Source organism: Hippocampus zosterae, chromosome 21 (genome assembly GCF_025434085.1).
Source record: "Hippocampus zosterae strain Florida chromosome 21, ASM2543408v3, whole genome shotgun sequence".
NCBI classification, from domain to species: Eukaryota; Metazoa; Chordata; class Actinopteri; order Syngnathiformes; family Syngnathidae; genus Hippocampus; species Hippocampus zosterae.
The window spans coordinates 8,493,939-8,519,596 of NC_067471.1; the positions used below are offsets into that span (position 1 = coordinate 8,493,939).

Consider the following 25,658-nt stretch of genomic DNA (forward strand, 5'->3'; position numbering starts at 1 on the left):
GCCGTTAATGGATGCCGTGTGGCTCTGCGCTGCATACGGATCATCCTGCTCCCCCCCCCACCGTACGCCCCGCTTCCATCCCTCGCCCAACCGTCGCCGCTGCTTCGCCTTGCCCTAATGGCAACTGAGAGCCCTCGACACCATTTTCTGGCCATCAAACAAGTGTGTGCGATGGTGTGCCCCCCCCCCCCCCCCCCCCCCCCTTGATGCATTCAATGACTTTTCAAGCCAATCGATCACACGGTTTTGCATCCGATTGCGCCATCCCAATTTTGGGCTTTCTTTTCGCCAATTTCACTCCACCTCCCAAAAGGTGTTTTGGTGTGACACAGGCAACGCTTTGCATCCTTTACCTGAGACGATCTCTTCCCGCTCTGCGATTAACCTCTCGCTCCTGCGGCTCTATAAAAAGAAAGAAAAGAAAAATGTTTAACTCTCACGGAGAGGCTCAAGGTCTTTACCAGCCAGACGTTGGCGCAGTAATAATAAAACAGTGAGAAGAAGAAAAGTGACGCCATAAAGAAAGACCAACTACTGTCCTTGGAATTCTGCATAATGAGAAAGTTTTGTATCGTGAATGGATTTGTGCCAAAGCATGCGACCCGCTAGGCGCTTCGTTATATAAATGTAGCGCGTCTCTACATGAAAGTAGATTCAATAAAACTTGAGGTTTCGATCCTGTTGCGATGGATTTTCTTGCGCTGCTACTTACAGGTCCAGCTGGGCTTTCTCTGCATCTCGAAGGGCGTGTTCAAGCGCGACTTGACGCCAAGCGGCGGGCCGATAGGGAAGCAGGGGGGCGTGTCTTCCTCCAGCTTCGGGTTGATTCGCCATGGCTGCTGTGGCAGGGAAAGCCGTAACGTTAGCATTCGCTTTTTTTAAACCATTTCAGTATAATGAATGCTTCAAAAAGAATTTTGCTATTTTTTTTATGCAAGGTGACATTTGAAGCAAATACTTCATATTTTCATTCTTTTAGCGATTTACAGGATGAAGTTTAAGGGAATAACAAAGTCGGGAAGATAAGGGAATGTTTTGTGTTGATGGACCTTTGCCGTTGTTTTGACTCATCACAAAGCCATTTCGGCTTTTGCCTTGAAACAAACCAGCTGCTGCGGAAGAAAACAAAAAACGAATGACTGTCATTCCGGGGAGACTTGTGCTGAAAATGTGCCTAATGATCATTCCCTCCGCATCTCTAATTCATTCATGACGTTCACTAATCGGCGCCGCTTATTCTTAAGACAACGGAGACCGTCAGCTTGAGGAGCTCATCGCTAGGCGGCAGAGACGGCGAGATGTAGTGCGCGAGGCCCCGTAATAACGTCCGTCAGGAGTTGTGCTCGCGCTGACCCGTGCCACCGTGGTTGTCTGCACTTCCCATCACCTCCATCTCTCAGGATTACCTCTCACCCCCTTGAGGGAGAGAGGGGGGCAAGGGGGGGAGAAAAGCGGGAGCCTCGTCTTCCAGTAAATCTGCCAGCCTCATCAGTGTGAGCTGAGATCACATCTGCTGCTGGAAGGAGCGCAACTCTGCCAGCTCACGGTCGGCAGTCCAAAAATTCTTGTCAAAAGGAGGCTTCTTGGCACACGCGCGCCCTGATGGGAATTGGGTAGAAAGTGAGCCGCACGACCGTGGAGTGCCAAATTGTCATCTGAAGGTTCAATGGAATTGTGCTGGTGTGATGAAGTATTGTTAGGTACTGGTTTCATTCGCCGCTTGGTTGTTGACTCTCTTGACGGTCGATTTGTTGAGTTGATGGCGGTTAGTTGTTTTATCGTTTGCTTGATTGTTGAGTTGACTAAAATAGTTTACCAAAATCTTTTTAAGGAATTGTGCGTTTGCCAACTGCCGTCACAACTGAGTACAATTGCGACGCCATTTTTGTCAATACACGTGATTTTTATGGCATGACGGATGAGAAAGCGAAGCGCGTCACGTGACGTCGGCTAGTTATTTAAAAACGAGCGCTGTTGTTCTCATTAAAAGCGAGCAACGAGTGATCATAAATAGTACTGAGAGGTGATTAAAAAATTTAAAACGACTGCAAAAATGTGAGGACATTAACACCCACGTTCGAAAGACGTGCTTGCACATCCTGCGTTTTTGTTGATTTCCATTCGGTTCAATGTCATTTAATGCCATTGCATTATATTAAGCTTCATGGTCTGATTTAGCACTGCAGTTTTTGATCATTTTAATATTTCATGTAGCTGCCGGGTTTCATTTAATTTAATTACATTGGGTGGGACTTTTTATTTTTTTTTTGAAAGACACTTTTGGACAATTAATTCGATTTCATTCATTCCGATCACTTTCTTTTGTTACTAATACTAGGGACGCATTTTAAGTGCAGTTAGCGCGCTAACCCCCCCAAGGTAATCCAGCGGCATAATCCAATCATATTTAAACCCCGTCGGAGTTGTATTAAAGCCTCACTCTCCGATTAGTGGAGTTCAGTCTTTTAAGCCTTTTTAGAATGAACAAAAAAAGTCAATTTTACGAACAGATTAAGGTTAAGAAGAAGATAAGATTGCCAAATTAGATTGATGTGGTAAAACATGCGGGGAAATCTGATTGCCCCCCCCCCCCAAAAAAAATAAAATAAAATCTACTAACTGGAAGTAGAGAAGCCAAGACAAAGGTTATGAAAGGAACAAAACGGAGTCTGTTGCGAATAGCCACCGCTGATCTACTACCGTTAATAACTCATCTCCAGCCATTAAACAGAGCGCGAGAAGAACCAAAGCATATTTGCCTGTCACATCGCGCTCACCGAGAAGTGCTCCATTTTTAAACATTCCGGGGGGGGGGGGGGTCTGCAAAGGCACTCTCTCGTTCCTTGCGTGTGAGGAAGCATTTGGTGGATGTTGGAAAAAGAATCATATGCGACATTGTGAGACGTTACCTTGGCTCTGGCGGAGGTATTGGCATAGTTGTCCTACTATTAAGGAATATCGTCCGGTTGATTAAGTGACGCGCCTTTAATCCGGACAGGAAACGCACGCGTCGCTCCCTGCAGATGTTGACACTAACGTCTGATTATCCCGTCTTAATCCTGTGTCGGGATTACAGCGTTCCATCTTCTCGAGCTGCAATAAAGCTTGTGTTGGGCGCCGGGGGGGAGAATGTCCTGCCAATTAATGTTGGAGTGGGCGGGAAAGGAAGAAGATGAAGTAGTGACACATTTTCAACCACCCGATACATTTTTGGAAGCGCAGTGGAAATGTGCAAAGCTAACTTTTTATTAGCGCCTAACCTTTATCTTGATGGAAGGTTTTTTTTGGGGGGGGGGAGCTCAAATCCTGTTAATCCCACTTTAAGATATGCGATCTTTGGGAAATATGATGTAATAGCGCTTAGCGGATTTCTCCAGAAGAATGTAGCTCAGAATAAATTAGACGAATGGACGTTGAGTCGCTCTAAAAAGTCGACACACCCCTGTTCAAATGACAGCTATTTGGAAACCTTAAAAAAAAAGAGAGACCAACATAAATCATTTTTACGTTTTCCACCTGTACTACTCAATATGTTAATTTAAAAAAATCACGTGGGGAAACAAAATAAACCGAAACAATGCGTTTGCAGAAGTGAGCACACCCTCTCCTACAATGTCTTCACAACGGCAACTATTACGTTTCCTCCGATTAACCCGAATTGACGCCGTAGATGCATGCCGTCAATCAAACGCAGACAAGGTCGTCTCGCTTTCCTTCAATTTGGCACACATTCCCTGCCTCATCGATCGGGCGGGGGACCGTCTTAGCTCAAGCAGAATGGGGTCTCATCCCCCCCCCACCCCCAGTCACGTATAATCGCAAGGCGTTAGTGGGGTGGGATTACCGAGCGGCTCGGTGGAGGCGGCGACAGCGCCTTGTTACCAAATGAGACCCAAACGAAAGCGATGATATCGACCGGCTGCCGGGGGTTAAAGCAAGTTGTCTTAATTGCTTCACAGGATGGCATAGTTCCCGTCAGACTTTGACGTGAGGGGAATTTTAAGAGCTCCTTATATTGGCTCGGAATGAGACTCGGAATGTGCGCTTCATTCATGGTGCAAAGGTCAACCGGTTTCACTCCGACCCCGACTCTCGTGAATCTTTCCATAAACTATCCAACCATCTATGCAGGTAGTCCGCCGGAATGCAAAATAGTGTCGCGCCTAACCTATGTCCCGTTGCCTTGATTGCACGGGGACGTCGTATACGCAAGTGAAGCGTCTCTCGCCGAGTTAAACAACCGCCGCCGCCGCTCTGCACTCGATTTAACCAATGGAAACCCGATTTCCCCCCGCTCCGTCTTCTCCGGAGTTAATTGCAAATTAAGGTGTCACGTTTCACGCGCCCGCCACGATAGTCCCCCCGAGAGAGCCACTCGTCCAATTATCTGCCGGCTGCCGATTTATTTGGTCACTTCTTTTCTCCTTCCTTGCAGCGGCCGCGCTGGCATTTTTCATCCGGCTCGCCTCCCACTTCATCAGTCCGCTGATCCCGCCTACCTCCCCATCGCCGTAATGATCGGCCTGGCCACTCGTTTTTTGTAACGAGGGCTCGGAACAGCCATGTTCTTGTCCACTTGAACGCTAAGATTTACTTCAAATCATGTCACAGCCTTGATCATTAATACTTTGCACACAAAAAAGAAACTGCACCTAATCTTCTGTTTAGGTCCAATAATGATTTGGAGAAGCAGAAGTTAGCACTTATCAGTGCATGCATCCGTGAATCTCATTTAACGTAATTTCACTTCAACATTATATGCGGGAGGGGAAAATACAAATAACCGCTATTTGTATCCAAGTGATTCAATGACTCGGCATTTTAATGAAGCACGTCTTCATCCTTTTGCATCTGCTTGTCACAGAAATGACGAGACCTCCCCTGACACGGTCACTCCCACCTGACAGGCCGGGATGGGCGGCATCCAATAGGAGGTGAGCGCACTTCGACGCATTTTCATGCCGAGAACTCCGCTGCTTTGCCTCCGTTTGACACCCCCCGTCACCTGTCAGTCACGGTCGGCCGCTTCAGTTGGGCGTGACCAGAAAAGGTGAAGTGCCTTCCTTTGGAATGGTCCAAATATTAAACACGGTCGTAAGCGCAGAGGAGAAAAACGGCACAGAACTGTTGCTTATCCTTATTTTGGCGCCCTTGACCATCGCCATAACGGGCGTTTCGGGGTTTGAAATGTAAATTGGTTTAGTTGCGCTGACCTCTGCAAATTGGCAGTCGCGCGGTTTCCTCCTTTGCCCTTGTCGTCAATGGCCGCCCGCGTCTTTGATGTCAACGCACTGGTGTGTTGTAGGTCACTTTGTTAATTCTCAAGCGATCGGCTTTCTCATTGAAAGTCAGCCCTCGAATTATTATTATTATTACAAGCGCTTGCTTAACCTTGCCGGTGCAGGCAGGGAACCAAACGCCCTTTGGAGGTTCACACCCGCGCCGTGCTCCGCCCCCGTTATACGGCGTAGCGTGCGAGCGCCGCTTGAGTGTAATCGACGCGAATGTGGCGAGACGCGGCGTTTAAAAGCAGCTGGAAACGCGGCTTCCCGTCGTCGCCGGCGCCGCTCTCCGGGGTTTGCCGGCGCTCTCGAATTACACTTGGAAGGCGGATTTGAATTCACGGAGCATAAAACAGAGTCGGAATCTCCGCTCGTCAGCGGGATGTTATCGTGGCTATCATCTGGAGTTGGCGTTAAAAGAAGGTGTGATGTATGCGTTTCGTCAGTCGGCCTTGTTTGTTTGCGCCATGCGGAGGAGTGTAGTCGGCTTTTCACATTGTTGTGAATCTATCCAACAGGTTGTTTGTGTTTCGCCGTCTCTGGACTGTGTCGAGAGTCCCGTTGCTGTCAAGTCGCAAATTCCACAGCGTCCAGTTTGACCCAGTTTTCGTCCACTTGCCTCGTTTATGCTGGCATGTCTTCAAAATGTCAAGTCGTTCACCTGGCCGGACATCCAAAGCCTTGTCATCCAGTGGACAGTAACGCCCCAGGACAGGAAGTGAGACGCTCCGACCGCTGTTTATCTCATCCGGGAATCGGGTGAGTCTGCTTCCTGTGTACCCCCCCCGAAGGCACCTTTCAAATCAGGGCCGTGCCGGGACGCCATCACGGCGGGACATCTCCTGTTTTACGGCCATCATCTGGACGACGTCCCGCCGTCGCATAATAGATACAAAAGTAGACACCGTCGATAAATCCAAGGCGCCCGAGCACGTAAAAAGGAACGTGCGAGTTTACAATGCTACAGAAAAAGGGGCATAAAACAGCTCGACTTGCCGTGCAGAAGCGCCATAAAATTCCGATGACGGTCAACGGATGCGCCTCGGTGCCAGTACTGTATACCAAATCATTCATACATACATGCAGCTGTATATTCCTGCCAATAGGGGGCGCTTCATGGTAGTTTTCCTGTTTCTTTTCCAGCGTCGCTTTGTGAGACTTTTTTGTCGGTCTACCCACTTTGCGATTTCATGCCGCGAAGTGAAACTTGGGGAATAATTAAGCGGCATGTTTTCTGGATGCATGGCAAGGCTCAGGCACACCTGAGGCTTTTTTTTGGGGGGGGGGGGGCGGCTTCCACTTTCACGGAATTCCCCGTAGAGTTCCACATTGTTGGGCTGCACATGCCGCTGCTGCATTTCCTTTTAATAACATTGCTCCTTCAACCTTGGCTGTGGAAATGCTCTCATTTCAGAGAATGACACAATTCCAGATGCTCCTGCCTTAGTCTCAGCTTGTTTTTTTTCTGGGGGGGGGGCCGGAGGGTGGAAAAGAAATGCAGGATAATTTACTTATTTTCTTACGTACTGTATGTGTGGATGTAAAACCAATTTGCAAACAAATCTTGCATTGACTGCATCGTATTTTTCAGCAAAAATGTCGACAAATGCCGTATCGAATCCTGGGGTTTGTGCGTGTGCGTTTTTGATTCAAACGCAATTACCAAATGCCATTTGTTTGCCGGAGATAATGGCCCCTCCCGCTTTCCATCCGTCCTTCCGTCGCTTTACCAATCAATGGCCGCTTTAGTGCTACTTCATATTGTGAAGCTGCGCAATCACCCGGCGTCTTGATAAGGAGCTAAAAGGGCCTCAGCGGCCATTTGTCGGCAGAAGAGAAGCTCGCAACCTTTTTTCGCATGAGTGCAAGCGCTAGCTTCAACACAGCGGAACAAGAAAAATAACATGCCGCTGAAATGTTTCACCTTCTTCCAAAGGATACGTCTATGAGATCCCGAAAATTGCAAATTTTCTCCGATTACGGAATATTCTCGCAAAAAATCCGAGCCGCGCATTTCATAAAATGGCGCCATTTTCTTTTAGTCACCAACTTGCGTCACGGTTACAGCCAGTGGCATTCCAGATGATTGCCTCTCACGCTATTCTCAAGTCCTGCGGTGTTTGCCAAGGAAATGCCAATGAATGATCAGCATTAGCATAGATGCCCAAAAAAAAAGATTAGGTGGCAGAACGTGCCTTGTGGCGTGATTAAAGGCCCCGTCTGAAATAAAACACACACACCTGGCATATGACTGATTGCTAATGTCGTCTCCTTGTTGTCGGAGCGGCTCGAGCGCGCCCCGACTCCCCGACACAGGACAGATGCACTTGATAGTCAATTGACGTCATTGATAATCACTCATACGCAATGCGTGCACGTTGCATTGAAGAGAAGGTGTTCAATCACAGCGGGGGGCGCTGTCAAGCGCAGGATGTCGGGGTGTGCTCAAACAACAACAAGGAGACACCATTAGCAATCAGTCATACGCCACGTGTGTGTGTATGTGTGTGTGTTTTATTAAAGAGGAGGCATTTAATCACACCTAAAGGCACTTCCTGCCTCCCTGCATTGTGATTGCAACATGATTCATGTTCCCTGAGGGACGCCCTTTCGACTGCTCTCCTGCTGCAAAATGTGTTTTGTGTTGAAATGGAATAAGCCATCAGATGTACATCTTGATCTGCCTGGTAACAAATCACTCCGGCAGGGGATATCGTTAGTTTTGCATTCTGTCTCTGATTGGTTGTTTTTTCACGGGTGCGGTGGTTTTCTTTGAAATCCAATGCGTGCTTTGGCCACTTGTGGGCAGTCTAACACAGACATGAAGATATACTTTTCTCAATAAGCCGCAATAATATTAGTTGTTCTTTGTGGAGGATAAAGACTATATGTGTGTGATTGTAATATTGTCTGTCTCGATGCGTTGCTCCACTATTTGTGTTCAAATAAGCATTGTTTAATGTAAAGGCTACTGGCTAACCATGTCCAAGACATTGTTAGCGAACTCTGAGCGAATCCGTATGGTTGCACAATGTGTGGTCAATTGCCTCCATGTTTCATTTCACAGTAAACTTCAATTGAGAGTGGCAATAAATTAATGCGGCATGTTTTGAGAAAGCGCTTCGACTGTTGTAAACGTGAGTGGAGTCAGTGCCGCCACACAGCACTCATACCTCGAGTTGTGTTGGAAAACCAAAGACCAAACCAAACCAAAACCAAAGAATCGACTGAAATCATGTACGGTCAAGTCATAGTCATAATTTTAATGAATAAGCCTTTTTTTAAAAAAAATATTACAGTAATGCATTTTTATCCATTTGGTTTTATATGTCACCCTAGTGCCAGTTTTGTATATGAATGTATAGTTTTGTACATTTTCTCAGCTAAAATGCACCAAATTGTTTCCCAATGCCAGCGGACAAAATCGTACAACTGCACAACGTCGATGTCCTCATGCGGAAGACGACAAAAATCCCAAACCCCTGCTGAAAACCACAAATGACCCGCTTACAATCCAGTAAGCATTTCCGTACAGCCAAGCGGCTCGACCACCATTCGTACCCTTTGAAAATGCATCCACTCGCCGCGCACCTTTTTGCCTCTGCGCTTTTACGCACGCAGGGCGCACGGACGCGCAGCCTCAAGGAACGCGCACGGTCGCGCTCCACGCACTTCCAATCGGCGCCTATGCACCACCGGCTGTGGTGTATTGTGGCATATTGGCACCTTACGACAATACGCTTTCAATACCAATTTTAAAAATTACAAAAATAAAAACCCAAAGACGATAAATGGATTAGTTAGTCAAACCAAACGACGCCAGTACGTAAACCATATGTCACGTAAACCTGTTTCAGGAGTGAGGAAGAGTTTTTCATTGGATTCATCCTTTGAAAAAAATTCGAAATCTCATTTTTCGGACGCACGAGGCGTTTGCGTGCGCAGTTTGACACGGGAAGATACGGAGGAATCCTCCTCCTCCTCCTCGGCTACGTACATTTGGCATGTTTCCTGCGTCATGAAACGGTCCCAATCTTAGTCTTGGCAGTTTTTGGTTGGAAGGGTTCGAGCCCCTTGTCACGCTGCAGTGCAGATGAGGTGTTGCGACCCGCCCCCCCCCAAAAAATATATATATATATCTTAATTATAAAATAAATAAAAGGTGTCGTCTTACCTGCTCTCACGCTTCTGTCACGCTGCGTGCAGGTTGCTGGCGCTTTTGGTGTTGATGGAGGTGTTGGAATGGTTCTCCTCCCGTGCTGCTGCAGCTGCTGCTGCTGCTGCTCGTGTCGCTCGGCTTCATCGCGCCGCGCAGCCCGCTTGTGGAGGCGAGCGGCGTCTTGGCTGCGCGCAAGGAACTGGGGGAGGTGCGTGAGTGGTGGGACAAAAGAAAGAGAGCGGGAGAGAGAGGAAAAAAAGAGTTGCGGGGTCGTGATGGCGCTCTTTATTTGACGAAGGGAAAATTCAAAGTGAACACTTTATTAGGTACCCCTTCATTGAACAATTGGGGGGGGAAATCTGTCAATTTTGATTGACAGATCGTGAATTGGCAAGCGATGCCCACAATTTTGGTGTCATACATGTCGTTGTTTTGTTTGAGGTACGAGTTTGTCTATCGGGGGAATGCATTTGAAGTGTTTCTTTTTGGATGCGTGTATAATATAACATCTGAAAATTGAAAGAGCAGGACTATATGTGTAAAGGGGGGGGGGGGGGGGCGGGGGGCCCTTTTTGCTCTTGAGCTCATTGGATATTGCAGGTCATGAAGTGGCCCGCGTGTGTTTTTCCGAGGCGTTCACATTTGGATGGCAGCCTCATCCTCCTCCACAAGTTGACTAACAAACTTGAGTGTGCACATCAGTATTCCGCGTCAGAATCCAATCGGTGGGGAAGAAGGTTTGGATGAGGGAGGGGGGGGGGGGTTGGGAGAGCACGGGTGGTCCTCCCACGTTGGTTGAGACGAATGGTCTTTAATCAGGAGGAAGTTTGAGCGAAATTGTTTACAGCAGATTGGATGCGTTGGCTGCACCTAATCCAAAATGAAAACATTCCGAAAACGACTCTCCTCGCTTGCTGTGTGCGCACGTCCCCCAGATTACCCCCTCCCCCCCCCCCCAAAAAAAAAACAAACAAACCAAAAAAAATCCCCATGTCCTTCATCACAACTTTATTAAAAACAAGACACTTTATTTTCTTGGCTTTGACACTAAAAATATGAATGTTGACTGACTTCCACGGGTATTATTGTTGTCTGAAAAGCGTCATTGGCGATGGAGAAAGACAATCACAAAATGATGTGCTTTTTTTTTAAATGGTGTACTGTATGTCAAAAATATTTGGAGTGTTCATGAGAATTTGTTTTGCTTGTTTGTTTTTCTGCAGTTTGGAAGCGCAATGAATGAGAAGGAGTCGGCGCTGTTAACTCCTATCCGCCGAGCGATTAGTCTTCCCATTTGGAGTAATGGCGAGCGGACCACTTCAGCGTTCTCAAAAGTGCTGCGGAACGCAGGTATTTGCCTTTTTCTTTTCCTCTCTGTCCGATTAAAAAAAAAAACGTTGAACTTTGCCAGAATAGTCATGAAACGCCCCGATGAAGCAGCATTTGGTTCAGTCCGGAAAGTATTTGAGATCTGAACCATTGAAAATGTCATTTTCTTTACCTCGCGTTCTCGGAACAAATGCAATCCTTGTGTCATCTTCGGTATTTCTTCATCAAGTACAATGTTATTGAACGCTACTTTTCTCATTAAAATACGAAAATTCAACTTTGTGCCGTGAATATAATGTGCACGTAATCCAATCCAAAAGAGGTAAGCCCCCCCCCCCCCCAAATATTATAAATATTGAATAGGTATATATCAGGTAAGTGTCCTGTGGGTTAATTGCTGTCCTCTTCTGACCGTTTCCATGTCACCAAATGAGTTCATTAGCATTTCCCTTTACTTCAGTGGAGTGTCTTAATTGCCGGCAATTAAATGAAGTGATGGCATTAGACGGCGTGGGGAGACAAAGCATCAAAACGGGCCAGAAAAAGGTGCCCGGCATACATGAATACGTCATTAACGCTGACACGTCGCCGCGACTCTTATCTTTTGTTATTCAGATGCGCGTGCGTTCAAAACACTCCACACAAGAGCAGCTAGCAGCTGCTAGCCGCGGCTAGTCCCCGATGCCTGTTCTTTTATTCGCGGCGGAAGATAGAGCGTCCTTTTCCCGCCCCGCCGATAAGACCGTGTGCATTTGGCAGAGTTCTATTGCGCGCAGATGTTTTGATATCAAAGCACAATAGGAGGCAATTTGACCTTCCGCCACCTGCAGCCCAAAGTGGGAATTCTATGATTAAAAAGGCAAATCTATGCAAAGCCGACAACCTTTGTGTACAAAATAAGAAAGCGAGCACAAAAGGTTCAACTCGGAAGCATGACGAGAGCGTTTGGATCGGCCAAAATCATTCGCCAACTGTAAAGCCAATCGGAATGAAAAATTGCATCAAAATGCCCGGCGGTTACTTTGTGTATCCGTGCGTGGAAAAACATTCCGCGGACATGAAAACCAAGTCTTTTCATTTCATCGGTGGCTAACTTGAACAAAAAGGCCAAAGCTAAACTAACCTAAATCAGTGCAGGCTCCGGGACAAAGCTGCACGGCGAGCTCTATGCAGTGTTTTTAGCTACAAATGCTAATGCTATGCTACTAACACGAAAGCCTACTTCTTAGCTCAAATAACACGGCCAGCTAGCTTAGTGATCAACCGCCGTCCAGGAATGCGAATCCTAAGAAAGACCTGGCGGCGACGCAAACCGGGACGGATCCCCTTTTATTTGCTGTTAATTACGCAGTAAATTTGAGCGGGGAAATGATTCGGCGCAATCAATGAGAAAATCAGGGAGAGACGGTCAAGCGCTCCGTGTCGTATTTATTGCCCCATGTTAATTTTATCGGTTGCGGTTATTACAACTGAGAGTTTAATCGCCCCGCGAGATGAGCACAAACAATGTGATTTACAACGGGTGCACTAATCACCGCATAGCCCTAAACAAGCTTTCAAGGATTCCGAATTTCTCCATCAATGTCAATTCGACAACAAATTAAATGCGGGGTCACCTTATTTGTCATCGACAAATATCTCTTCGTAGTTACCATGCTAATGGATGCATTTTTTGAGGTGTTGCTATTTTTGTTGGTATTTTACTTCATGAGAAAAAAATAAGCGATTTAAGACAGTACGTGCATATTTATTTGCACGTTTGCATTTGTAAGATTTGCAAGAATCCTACACATTGAGTGTTGACCTCCCTCAAACAGATGGAGAAAGGATGCAAGTTGGGAAAACAACCCCCCCGCCCCCTGCTCCCACATCTCATGGGGAATTTGCCCACCTGGCATATGGCAAGGTGCCCCCATGCCAAGGTGTTAGCTCGTCAACAATCCAGGGATGAAAGGTGCGTGAAAACAAGTTCAGCAGGAAAGAAAAGTGCCCGCGATGCCAACAGGTGGCGGTCATCAAAAGAAAGATCGGAATCTGCCCAATTCGAATCTTGAAGTGCACCTGTCATTAAAATCATTTTGTCGACAAAGTTCATGATTATGTTTGCTGTCATTTGCTGTCAGCAAACCAATCACAAAGAAATACACAGGTATCCTCTTTTATTGCTCCTTTTTCCAATGAAGTCTGGCATGCGTTTATCGTTGTGTTAAAAGTGACGTAACCGCTCAGTAAAATATTTACATTGAGTTCGTTTTTATGTTGTGACTTTGTTACCACGGCACCTGCACCTTTAGCGAGCTGTAAACTACCGTTTATCAGACAGCTCCTTCACTTCGCTAATACCAACGAACAATAAATCTTGACCCAAATGCTGTCGCGTGGCTAGTAAAAGTCCATGTTACTTGCAACTTGACCTTAAGCGGATTGCACCGTAAGCGCGCATTAGCTCCCGTGAGCGTTTACGACCTTTTTATGCGTTGATATCAGTGGTGCCCACACCGAGCGCATTCGGGGCTAGCGTTGGCACTTTTTATGAGGATCATCTCAACGTGCCGTTTGCGTGAAGTTAAAAAGTGAGAGCGAAACAGAAGACAGAAAGTGCGTCGTCGAAAGCATATCAGGAGACAACAGCCGCCGTCAATTAACTCGCTCGGAGAGTTACGCCGTTCTCCCGAGTGCTCGCGCCTGCCCGCTCTCAACCTTTTGACCGCTCATCCATAAATTAGAGGCCATTAAGTGGCGCACCAATGTAAGACGCGTATTAGACGTGCTTGAAATATTCATCATTACTCTCACAATTAGCACCAACTTTCCTGGCGGCACTTAAAAAAAAAAAAACATGTTTAGATACTCGCTCGAGCAGCAAACTGCATCGATGAGCTGCGCTTGACATGCTGTAAAGTGAACGCAAAGTTTGAGAGGCCATCGCCGTCTTTGTTCCATTTCAACGCATACGAGCTCACCAAATTGTCCAAAATTTCACGGATGACCAAACTTCATTCACAAAATGTCTACTTTAAGACTTTGAGGTGGGTCGCACAACCACAATCGCATGCTGAGGGTGCAACGACAAAATGAGGCAATTTATGACGATAAATGCGCGCCCGCAACTTTGCTCACGCATTTATAAATGAGCTGACTTCCTTCGGGGTTTGAAGCACGCTACGCTCCAACAAACACAAATCGGAACCTCGTTGACAAAAATGAGCAATTTCAGATGTTACTTACTCGACAACACAATACATCTTTATTTGTAGATGCTTTCACAACAACTGCACCGTGTCAATTTCTTTCCATTTGGTATCTGGTACTTATGCTACAACACGTACAGAACTTCAATGACAAAATGAGTGATTTTAGATACTTCTAACTTTTTTTTAATGACTTGGGCCAATTTTCCAGTCCTCATAGTGCCGTATTTCATTGACAAAATGAGCGATTTGCCGTTTGTGGTTTTTATGTGGGAACGCGACTAGAAACGCATGCCAAGCTTTATTAACGAAATGGGTGCTTCAAGGCGACGTTTGTATTTCTTTGTGAATGTAAAAAAAAAAAAAGCTTTCTTGGATATATATCGTAATGTACAGAGAAGCAGACTTTGATGTCTGAAATGCATCATTGATCTTTTTTTCCCCCCCACCCAAAGAAAAGCAGCATGATGCAACTAATCATGTTTTAGTACATCAGCACTGCGCGTTTCATCACTCATCTGGCGTTCAAGGTTACGCGAAGTGACTGCAGCGCAGCTACACTTGATTGCTTTTGTCTTGTTGTTCTCCTCGCTTCATCTCGCTGCGGCGATGATGATACAAATGTGACGCTACCGAGAGGCCATGTAGATTGTTCATGGCTTTTTTTGCCTGATTAAAATTTCCCGCTTCATTTGCCAGCAGTCATTGAATGCACCGATTCCCGCATTTGTTATGTGAAAAATAAAAATAATAATAACAAGCCATAGGAAGACAACTGCAAAATCCAGCATTCTTTCATGAATGGAAGAGAGGGCTTTAAAGTGTTAACATTTTGATTTATGAATCACCTCAAGCAAGATTAACGCATTGTGTGAAATTGAACATGTCATAGCGGCGTTAGCTTAATTAATCAACACTTGCCTGTGTTTTCCTCTCACGTGTAACAAGAAAAAAAGCAATAATAAGCAACACTAAGTCCTCTCCATTCCAGTTAAGATAAGATATCCTTTATTCGTCCTACGTGTAAACCTACGTGTAACACTCCAGGAATTAGACCGAGCAGATTCAGCAAGGAAACACAGATGCTATTGAGCCGTTTGTTTTTGTTTAACAGAAACGCACGTTTCTCAAATTGGTTTTGTTGTCATGCCTCTCCATACTGTATTGCGCTGATAACAAAGTTGCATTTGTTTCTTTTCCGTTTGACAAAAGAAACTCACAGACCCCATTTTAGTTAGGCCAAGCAAATCGATTGGCTAGCCCAACCTCAAGTTAGTGCCCCCATCTACCGGTACATTGTTTGTCTCAACTTGCGCAAAAGCAATGATGCCACTACGCTCGTAACATAAAATGCCCAATGTAGCATTTAAAAAAAGTGCCTTGTATGTCAAGCTTTTTATTTATTTTTTATTAGTGCCACTGTACAAATGTACCAGTAAGGACTATCGGCGTCTAATGGGTTGGTTTCGCATCATTAAGTCATACTGCTCGTGGGACACAACCCGACACGATTCAATTACTCACGACAGAACAAATATTTTCATGTTTTCATATCACACATTTCCTGCGGGTCAGCGCCCGTCATGCAGAAGGGAGGAAAAGGAGGAGTCGCGGGGGGTGTGTGTGGGGGGGTTGTTAGGATATCACATGAATGCATTTGAACATTAACTGTGACGGCCTCAGCATGCTGCTGCCGCTCACTTGTGACGGCCGATAAAACTTGGCAGGAGCACAGGCATGCATAGCAAACGGCATCAAGAAACACACACATTTATATATGGGGGTGACTTATTAAAAAAAAACAAAAGAACATTCTTTAAGATTGTTGTTTTCATGATTTATTTTACCCAAATGAGTTTTCAAATGATTATTTTAAAAGCTATTACACCAATTTAAAATGACTGTAAAATATTTATCATTTAATAAATGTCTGAATACAAATCTATTTTCGTTTAAAATAAATTATTACTATGGGATTCTTTAATTTAACATGTACTTTTACTCTTTTATTCTTCCTTCAATAAAAAAAAGTGATAAATCATTAATTCTTAATCCAATGCAATTGCAAAAAAACATAAAGTATAATCATTTTCCACGATTGAATTTCCTGCAAATAAAACTCTTTAATCAAATGTTAGGATTGAATAGTGTATTGGAATAAATTAGCTGCCGTTGTGAAAGTGCACGATACAATTCCAATTATGGCCCACAATATATAGCTAATAATTCAGTAGTGGTGTTGTCATTGATTTTTTTTGGGGGGGGTGCGGGGGGTTGGGTCTAGTCTCATTTGCTGCAAAATGAATAGTTAAATCAACTTTAAAAATGTATTAGTTTTTTTGTGTGGGGGTCTTCGCCATATATCACGAAGTATGTTGGACTAAGTGTGTGTGTGGGTGTGTTAATACGGTTAGTGTGTGGCTAAGAGGCCAATCTGTTGTACTATTGATGTTTCCCTTCGCACGGCAGCAGAATCTTGCGGAATTCCATTAAACAAACAAACAAGCGTCCAGGGACAGCCCATAACACATTTAACACGTCCAGCGCGTGTAACAGTGCGCTCAGAGCATGTACAGTACACGCTAGCGATGTGTCATCACGCGGGTCGATATTCCAGCCATCCGATCGGGATGGCTATTCTTGAGCACTTGCTCTGCAAATTATGAGGGAATGGGAATCGGGCCTCATCGATGCCGCCTCCCATCCCCGTCGCGCGTTCCCCTTTGGTTGGGAAAGACCGCACCGATGCGGTGGCGCCGTTAGAGAGCGTTCACTTTTGATGACTTCTGGTGCAATCTGGCGCGACAGATGTGTCGTTTCAGGCGGGAATGCTGTGACCTTGTTCCCATCGTAAAAGCTTTATTTGTCCCGCTCAATCAAAAGTGCCTTCATTGGCATTCCGTAGGTGCCGTAACGTGCCGCAAAATGTCCCATAAAGCCCTCGTCAGATACGGCGTGGCTTGAATGGGAATACGAGTATGCTCGAATGATGGCACGGCGCGATATGCAACAGAAACCGACAAACTGTAAAATGCAAAGTAAATCCGAAATTCTAAAACATAGTGTGATTTCAAGTTTACGTTCAGCTAGCATGAGAAAAGATATGCAAAGACGAAAAATGTTCGACATAACGTAAAATAACCTCTCATTTCAACGTCCCATGATGTGGCATACATTTTTCCACCTAAGGAAAGTAGACTGAATTCTTTTCATGGGCTACGTCAACGTGAACTTTGTCCATACCCGCCCACTTCCGTGTCTGTCCTTAACCGCTGCCATATATTGCTTTGGAATGTTGAAAACCCTTGCGAGAGTTTGCTTTTAAAAGCCGATAAATATTCATACATGCTAATATCACTTATTAAATCCAAAGACGTTGTTCCCGAGCGACTGGAAACTTAAGACGGTGATTCATAAGGAGTCATGGAGTTTAAAAAAAATATATATTTATATCGTGGGATTTGAGTTATTTTTAATCGCTGCTCTCTATTTCCCCGGACGGCAGGCAGAGGTCACGGGCGTTTAGCGCTCATTTGGTGCCGGCAGTTATTTGATGAGCCACTTCAGCCAAGTTGCTAGCTAATGCAGTCGGAGAGGAAGCGCTCGCATGTCAATGGCGCCCCGACAGTCAAAATATGCACGACAGAAACGGCGAGCGGGATGAAAATGTACCCCATTGTTTTACGCCAAAGCCAAGACAAAAGAAAAAGTGGCGGAGCCAGCGCGGCAGGCGACGAGGGAGGTGGAGGGTGGGAATGATGCTCGGGCAAGGAAAAGCAGTAATGGAATTGTCAGGGTGCCCCCCCATCATTGATTTAACACGTGCAGGCTTCATTGCTTTCCATTGGCTCCGCTCACACAATACGGGTCATGAATACAAGCAGACAGTCGGGAGCCGCGTTCATATCAAACGCAAAGGCCAGTAGGAAACCGATTTAGCTTTTGTCGTTAGCATCGCAATTTAGCAGGGAACTCGACAAAATGTATATTCGTCGCTGAAACAAAAAGAGGCTGTGTGTGGAATTGAAACCGCATTGGCTATTTGGAATAGTGACGTTTGTAATTTATTTTAATCCCAGTAAATTAGAAAAGGTGCACATAAAACCTAGAGGAGGAGGTGCGGGAGGTTAATCTGAAAACGTAGTTTTTCCTCTTCGATGGGTTTAATTTTTTTCTTAAAATTAATAGCGGCAGAAGCCAACTCACTAGAATATAAAATAGAACAACCATGTGGGGTAGTTCTGAGAACTTTCATGTATTTTTTTTTTCATGCTTTGTAATTTTGTTTTAAAGGGGGTGAGCAAATGACCTCCGGTGGGTGCGGGAGATTAAAAATGTCACAGTGAGCCGACGTAGTAATGACTCGCTCGCTCTCTCTCTCTCTTTTATGTGTTTTTCCTCAATTGTTATTATTTTCACACAGCCCAAAAACGCGGAGCCATCCGAGACGAGACTAAAAGCGATCCGGTGTAATAATGACACATTTTTAATGTGTTTTTCTCTTTTTACAAAATTGAAGGATTTCCCCGAGTGCCCTCCAGGGCCTGCACGGGATTAAAAGTGTAATGGAAAGCTGCAATAAAAGTGACACTCCCCCCCCCACCCCCTCCCCATGTTCCCAATTCAGGGATACACTAGAGCCATTCATGTCATCCGACGGTATAATGGCAAAGTGGAATAATAATTACCCATTTTGTAGATTTACACAAAATAAGGGGGGCCAAAGAGAGCCATCCAGGGGTTGCGCCATATCAATTTATTTGTGTCCCATTTTTTCAAAATGTATTATTATTTTTTTCATGACGGTGTGAGTGAGAAGAGGTGCACCAAATCATTATTAAATCTCACGCTCACTTTTTGACCCACTCCATGAAAATTTGGGGTCAATCTGGTGCGGTGTCAAATTGCCTCATCAACTTCATTGATGCTAATCTGCTAATCTGGAAAATGCTCTGTTAATATCCCGTGCTCCTGCAAAAGTTAAATTTGGAGGTTTAACTTTACTCGCAGCCCGCTTCGTCTTTGTTGACACGCTGTTGTTGTCGTTGTGAAGCGGAGAAGCATCGTCACGTCAAAGGTGCGCACGGCGTGTGATAAAGGCTGGCATGGGCGGCGCTTTATCAGAATGTACTCGAGGGAACACGAGAGAACACGCTGTTGCAGCAGAAGGGGGAGGAGGAGCCTCCATGCCGACGGATGCCGACGCCGGCTCGCTAGATAGGACGCGTGCAGCCATGACAAAATGAGAAAAGATGGCAGAGAGGGGGAGCGTATAAGTGGAAGGGGGTGGCTGATTGACACCATTTTGGAGGGGAAACAAAGATAAGGCCAGCGCTTGTGTGTACGGCTAACGCGTTGAACAACACGTCCTCTTTGTCACTCAACATAACACAATGCGCGAAGAGCAGCTTTATTTGCCCGGCGGACTGGCGGCGATACAAGCCCGTGTCGGGATAAAACGGCATATTCCATCAAAGACAAATACCGTATTACCATTGCAAAAGCAGGAGCAGATGGACTGGAAAGTGAGCCAAGTGGGCCCGTTAGCAAATGTTGAAAGGAGAAAAAATTTCGATGGGAATGGTTATACCTACTGGGGGCGCTTGATAGTAATACATCGTCAAAACCCCCTGAAAACAACGGTCATGTTGGCAAATTAGCATCTGCGAAGCTAACGAGGCTATTTGGGAGTGATGATAAATCAGAGCGCCCCCTGCGGGGAACTAATGCACCCTCTTTTGTAGTTTCTGTTAATAAGTAAATAAATAAATACACATTGAAAACAAAATAGTCATAATGTTTGAGTATAAAAGTTTGCATCTCGCTTTATTGTCATGAATTTGTGCCTCACGAGTAATTTCTCGTGAGTCCACAAGTTGGCCAGCAGAGGCCACTATAATAGTCATGGACAAACAAACAAAGACTTTCCCAACTACTGTCTGTGATTCAGTAAACAGTGGTCATGGTAGGCGGCTTCCACAGAGGATAAAGAATATATGCCTGTGTGTATCGTTACATTGTCGGTTTGTGTTGATACACCGTTTGTATTCAAATATCCCTTGCTCGAATGGTGATAACGCCAATACCATTCGTGCTATTCCATTTTACGTTAGCTTAGAGCTAACGGAAGGCAAGTGGCATTGCAAACGATCATCTGTTTTCATTTTCTTTGGGTTTGCTTTTTTTAATGTGAATTTTTACACTCGGAAGGGTGAAAAACACTGTAAATGTTTCAATGTACCAGATCTTTAATCTCATGCACCCCTTAGGCCACTTGTACATTCCTTTACATGCCAATAAGAGTAATAACCTTGTTTCTTTTGGCTCCCTACGGTGATACTCCGTCCTCGCTCGGGGGGGTAAAAAGGACCCCTCGGGTTGTTCAATTCCGCCTTGCAGAGTAGGAAGCGTCCTTTTAATATTTATGTAGATACACATGGCAGTGGCGCTTTTATCTGCGTTCCCACCGGCCCCCGCCGCAGTCGAAGCGTCTCCTCAACTCTGGGAGAAGACAAACTCTGAATTTTTCTCCCTCATCCGTCGCGCGTCGGTAAACAAACGCGAGTGTGACGAGACCTCGAGATGCCGGCGAAAAGATTGATGTTGTTTGTCCTCTCCTTTGTGCCACCAAGCTATTGTCGCTCGCTGCTAATTAAGAAATAGAAGCCGTGACACGCTGCCGCACAGCGCTAATGAACACAAGAGGTGTTAAGCGACGGGGGTTGTACGAAGGGGGGGGGGGGTGTTGGGAAAACGCAGCTCGGTGAGGTAGTCGTAAATCGATTCCGATATTTATTTCTTTATAGAATATCATCTCGTGATCACAAACTTAGTGACTTTTGTTGAGCGCTTCTGGGAAAGCGGCCTCGGATAATGAGCCACATGCTGCTTCACTATTTATCCTGAAAATGCCAAGTGTCAAAAGACGGCAAGGAGTCACAGAATTGGAAAGTAGTGGTAGTGGAAGCTTGCTGGGGAAGCCAATTGTGCCGTGTCACACTGCGTTATGGAAGCAATAGATCCTAGTGGCCCCCCTCCACCACCACCATTCAAGCCCCCACGGGCATACCCCACATTCCCCCCAGCCTGGTGGCCGTGCGCGGTGTAACGTTCCATCTGAAACAGGCGCATTCTGCTCATTTTGTACCGTCACCTGTCAGTGTGACGTCACAAACCGTTTCACGCGTGGAGGAAGTGGCGAGTCCGGCAACAGAACCAGACGGCCAATCAAAATGGAATGACCGTTATCGGACTCCATTTTGTTTTGCTCTCAAAGCCATTTTAACATGAAACTGGGTAGCCTTAACCCAGAAAAAAAAACCCATCTCTCGATGCCACGCCCATTTTGCTGCTGTCCTTCAAAGACAAATCCCTGATTTATTTACACCCCCCCCCCCACCCTCACCCCAGCCCTCTCCGATCCCGATTGCTTAGCAAACTTCAGCCACGTATTGCATCCGAGACAGCTAGGCGAGGCAAGATTCGGCGCGCTTTCGTCATTGCGCGTGGGCGAAACATGACGGCAAACTTTGAAGATTTGCCAGAAAGCACGACCGCGGCGGATGTGAGGATGTAACGTGTCAGCGCCTCGTCAATCCAAACTTGTGCTCGCGTTTTCAAGCGTTCCTGTTTTTGTGTGCGCGGCGGACACACGCACACGCGCACAAACGCAACCCGGGAAAATAGGATTGCCGTCGACTTACTGCTTTTGAGCATATTAAAAGTAGCTCGCTTCGAACGTACACTGTTTATCCTTCTAATCTCATCGCTCTTTTGATGGATTGTCGCTCTTTTTATATTTTATTTTTTTCTATTAACAAAACAACGTTGCAGCCGCGCAGGAGAACTGACGTTCAAAGACAAACTGCCCAATTTTCTTTGGCGATGGGAAGTTTTGCTCACCTAAAACCGAGCGAGAACTCATTAAATGATTACGTGCGCATTGTTTGGCAACTGAATAATTCATGCTCGCTCGATTGCCGCGTTTGAAGGTTTTATTGCCGGGCGGTGTGCGGAAGAATCGGGTCGGGGGGGGGGGGGGTAGTGTGGGGTGCACGTCCGTCAGTCAGCTCTTGAATAAGTGTTCATTATTAGGATTATTATGACTAATATTCTAGTCTGTTTGTCAGTTAGCGTTGGGCTCCGTCTCTTCGTTGCAGTGCGGTTGGGACTCGCACACTTGTCACTCTTCAACCCGCTCTGGGTCTGTGGACCGTGACGGACGGGCGGGTGGCGGTTGCCTAGCAACACCATTCGGAAGCGATTCCCGTTTCATCCGTCCCAATGACAAAAGGAGAATTGAAGCTTTTGAAATATTTGGAGTCGTTTATTTTTTATTTTTTTATTTTTTTGGGGGGGGGGCGTCTTGGCAGAGGAGACACGTGTCTTTACCTGGTTTTGGCTTCATGTTGAGTTTCAACTTTTCCATTAGCAAGATGCAAATATGGTGCATTGATCTCCATGCGTCCTTGTGGGCTCACTTTTTAGCAAGCACAGGATTGCCGGCACCTCCACACTAAAGATTCCCCAAGTTCAGGTGACATTCCCATAAATCTTTTAAACGCGGCTCATATTGCCGTCTTCCTCCATCGCCTCCCTGGGCTTAACTGCAAAGCCCCCCCGCTGCTTAGTCAACCTTAAACTGCGTGCGATGTTTGAAGCAAAGCGGGGCTCACCTTTTCGTCGACTGCCTGCTGAGTCAGCAAGTGGCACCTAAACCGACAACAATAGCACAACATGGCGGCCCCGCGGAAGATTCCGAATGTAAAATTTACACGAGATCCGTTTGCTTCGAAAGTTGCAACGCATTTCATGTGTCGGTGGCGACTTTTCCGGAGTTTCCTCCCGTCGATTAATTAACACCGCCGCAGCGAGCTGCATTTTCTTGCCGCGGAAGCAAAGCAGTTCTAGACGGGTCTGATTGAAGCGCCGCGGCTTTAATGACGCTTCACTCGTTAATGCGTAGGAATGAGCATGCGGCCGATGTTGTCGACAGATCCGTCGGGGGGCCTATTAGCGGTCACAAGGCTCACCGCAGTCAAACCTTTTGGTTGAATTGTGAGAAATGACAGCAGGTGGAATTATGACTCATCAGCTCTCCATTGTGACTTATTTCCACTCTCGTCTTTAACGCGCGATGCTGGAAAGTGAACATCCTTTTCCTGTTTGGGCTAATAAAGAGCAAAAGGAGACACTTGGACTTTTATCAGTGACAACATTTGTTCCTCTGCGTTTCTTTTTTTTTTTTTTTTTTTCGCTCTCTCGTAAAGTCTGTAGACTCCATTAAATCAGGCTTTCTGCAAACACTTCCCAAGAAGCCCTCGCAAAGATCTTCTGGGACTTGCAACAAAAAAAAAAGGATAAGAGTCATGAGGGTGTCTTTTATTGCAGCAGTAACCGCTCCTGGCAGGAAGTGGATGTTCCGTTGTCAGGAAATATGGAAGGAGGCCACCATTTTAGTTTTCGTGGGCGCGCACGAAAAGAGTTGACCCATCGTAGTGGCAAATAGATTTACGGTTGTCTTGTGTAGCAATGGGCAGATGTTTTGGACATGGACTTATTGACACTTTGATCTGGTGACGGTTCATAAATGTCTCAGCATCTCATCGTCGTGTTCTAATTTGTTGCTTTGCGGCAATTGCTATTGTGTGACGATTTTTTTTGTTTTGTTTGTTTTTTGCCAACCAACAATATAACTAATGTTGAGCTAATTAGGCAAAGTGGGCTCATGCCGACACTTTAGTGTTTCTGCATGCGGGATTTTAACAAACACACACACCGAGGAGTTCAAGAGAACATTCCGACGTGTGCTCCGTTGCCCTCGACTTGTCCGACTCCCTGTCAACACGTTCACATCCTCCAAACTTCCCTCAACACCCTCGGCCTCGGCCGTGTCTCATTGCTGCCCACTTTGCAATTTCCACATCCCCGGCCAAATGAGCCTTTCGACCCCCCCCCCCCCCCTCGTCTCCTCCACTTGGCAGAAGGGGAATCTTGGCGTGCTCATTTCCAGTGAGCGGCAGGCGGTGCCGCTTGAAAGGCATCGGTGCTCCCTGCTTGACTATTCATGCGACGACGCGGAATTGAGCTTTGTCAAGGCTCGGCTGCAGGTCGCAGATTTCCTTTTAAAGGCCAAACCCCCAAAAAAATGATTGATTTGTAATGATCCTCGAGTCGTTGTGAAACGCAAACCCTCATCTCAACTTGGGTTCTGTGCTAGCGTCACACCGCGGGAGCCCGGCGGCTGCATGCTAGGTGAGAATTACAACTGCAGAGCCTAATCATCAGGTTGCAGATGGCTGGGAAATAACGAAACTTTAACACGTCTTGGCTGCATTACCGAAATGCATTTTGCTTTTGACTAAGCCAGTCCTCCATCGAGCGTTTCCAGCTGGTCCAGAATGCTGCTGCTTCTATTATTGCCCTATTATTTGTTTTCAAATCTTGAAATGGCCTCGCTCCACCGTTACCTCTCTGAGCTCTCTGCCCTTAATCTTGCAATTCCAGCAATTTGACCCGCTTGGCCTCCACTCACCCGATGATCTCCATCTCCACCGTGAACCGTTTCCATTGAATTCACGTTGCTTTTGTCCGCGGCGCGTTGTAATCGCGCGCTAGTTTGGCATGCGATTTCCCAAGTTGGCTGTAAAGCATCGGCCAAATTCAGGCGGCCTCTTTGCCAATGAATTGAAGAAAACCCTCCGAGGATGGCAATCGCCTTAACCTCACCCGCGGGCTTTTGAAAGCCGTCATTTTCCCCTCTCGGTTGGCGCAGGAAGTCCATTACGGGCAGCTTTAACCTGCACTTTTGCTAATGTAACCTTGACTGAGTCCAGATGGCCTTAAGCATCCATCCCAGGTGACGACGGTAAAGTGATACATTGATCCCTCTTGGCACAGAAAACCTCTCCCTGGCGGGGGTTTTTTTTTTTTTAAATGAGCATCCTCAGTGAGTTAGGAAAGCCTTGTGAGATTGCGGTTCAGGAGGAGAGAGACCAGAGAAACGTCATGTTGATTTGTCATCCTCGAACCTCAACCCGCCGCACCCTGCGACCTGCGGCACTCGTCGTCGCTTCGGCAGACTCAAGTTAGCACACTCACTTTGTCTGCATTGCTACTCAGATTGACTTTTTTCAAGAGTTTTACCAACCTTACTGCCGCCCCCCCCCCCCCCCCCCCCCCCCCCCCCCACTCACTTTTCACCAACTTTTGCTGAGTATACAGCGCTTGAATACGTGTTTGGGAGCCTCCTCGGCGCCGCTTCCTCCCCGCCATATGCTCCACGCAGCTCCGCGCTGTGTCCTGCAGGAGCCACCTCAGCTTCTGCGGCGCGTGCGGAGGAAGCGCGCAGAGTCGCCGCGGGGTCCCGGCTGACACCAAAACCCAAATAAGGCAGAAATTCTGTCACAACAGCTTCCAGCGGCGGAGGATTTGCGGGCCCGCGCCGTCTTGAAAGGCGCTGTCTGCGGAGAACCGTGTTCTAAAAGCACTCTGCGCTATGTTTAGGGCCACGGGCACCCGGGCGGGAACGTCTCATTGTTGTGCCCATGCTCCATAACGAGCAAAGCGCACTTCCAAGATTCGGAGGTGTGAAAAGAGAAGCCGAGGACCGTTGTTATTACTTGAGGGAGCGTTAATGGCGCTCTGCTGTCGCCCCTACGTGGGTGCAATTGCACGTGCGGCTGCAGGTGTGAACGC

At 46.4% G+C, this 25,658-nt stretch overlaps 2 long non-coding RNA genes across 4 annotated transcripts in view; one reads left to right on the forward strand and one right to left on the reverse strand.

Annotated features, from left to right (window-relative positions):
• The window catches only part of LOC127593804 (uncharacterized), a 52,376-nt gene that overhangs the window by 16,679 nt on the left and 10,039 nt on the right, over positions 1-25,658 (forward strand). For 2 of the 3 annotated variants that reach the window (XR_007960515.1, XR_007960513.1), the window contains exon 3: positions 10,665-10,791. This is a non-coding gene — a long non-coding RNA (uncharacterized LOC127593804). Of the gene's footprint in view, positions 1-10,664; positions 10,792-12,587; positions 12,725-25,658 lie in introns of all 3 variants that reach the window. The other variant, XR_007960514.1, reaches the window with a different exon arrangement.
• On the reverse strand, positions 248-22,441 carry LOC127593803 (uncharacterized). Its single transcript, XR_007960512.1, has 4 exons — positions 22,353-22,441; positions 9,457-9,640; positions 713-836; positions 248-402 (listed from the first exon to the last, which is right to left on the reverse strand). It is a non-coding gene; the product is annotated as an uncharacterized LOC127593803 (long non-coding RNA).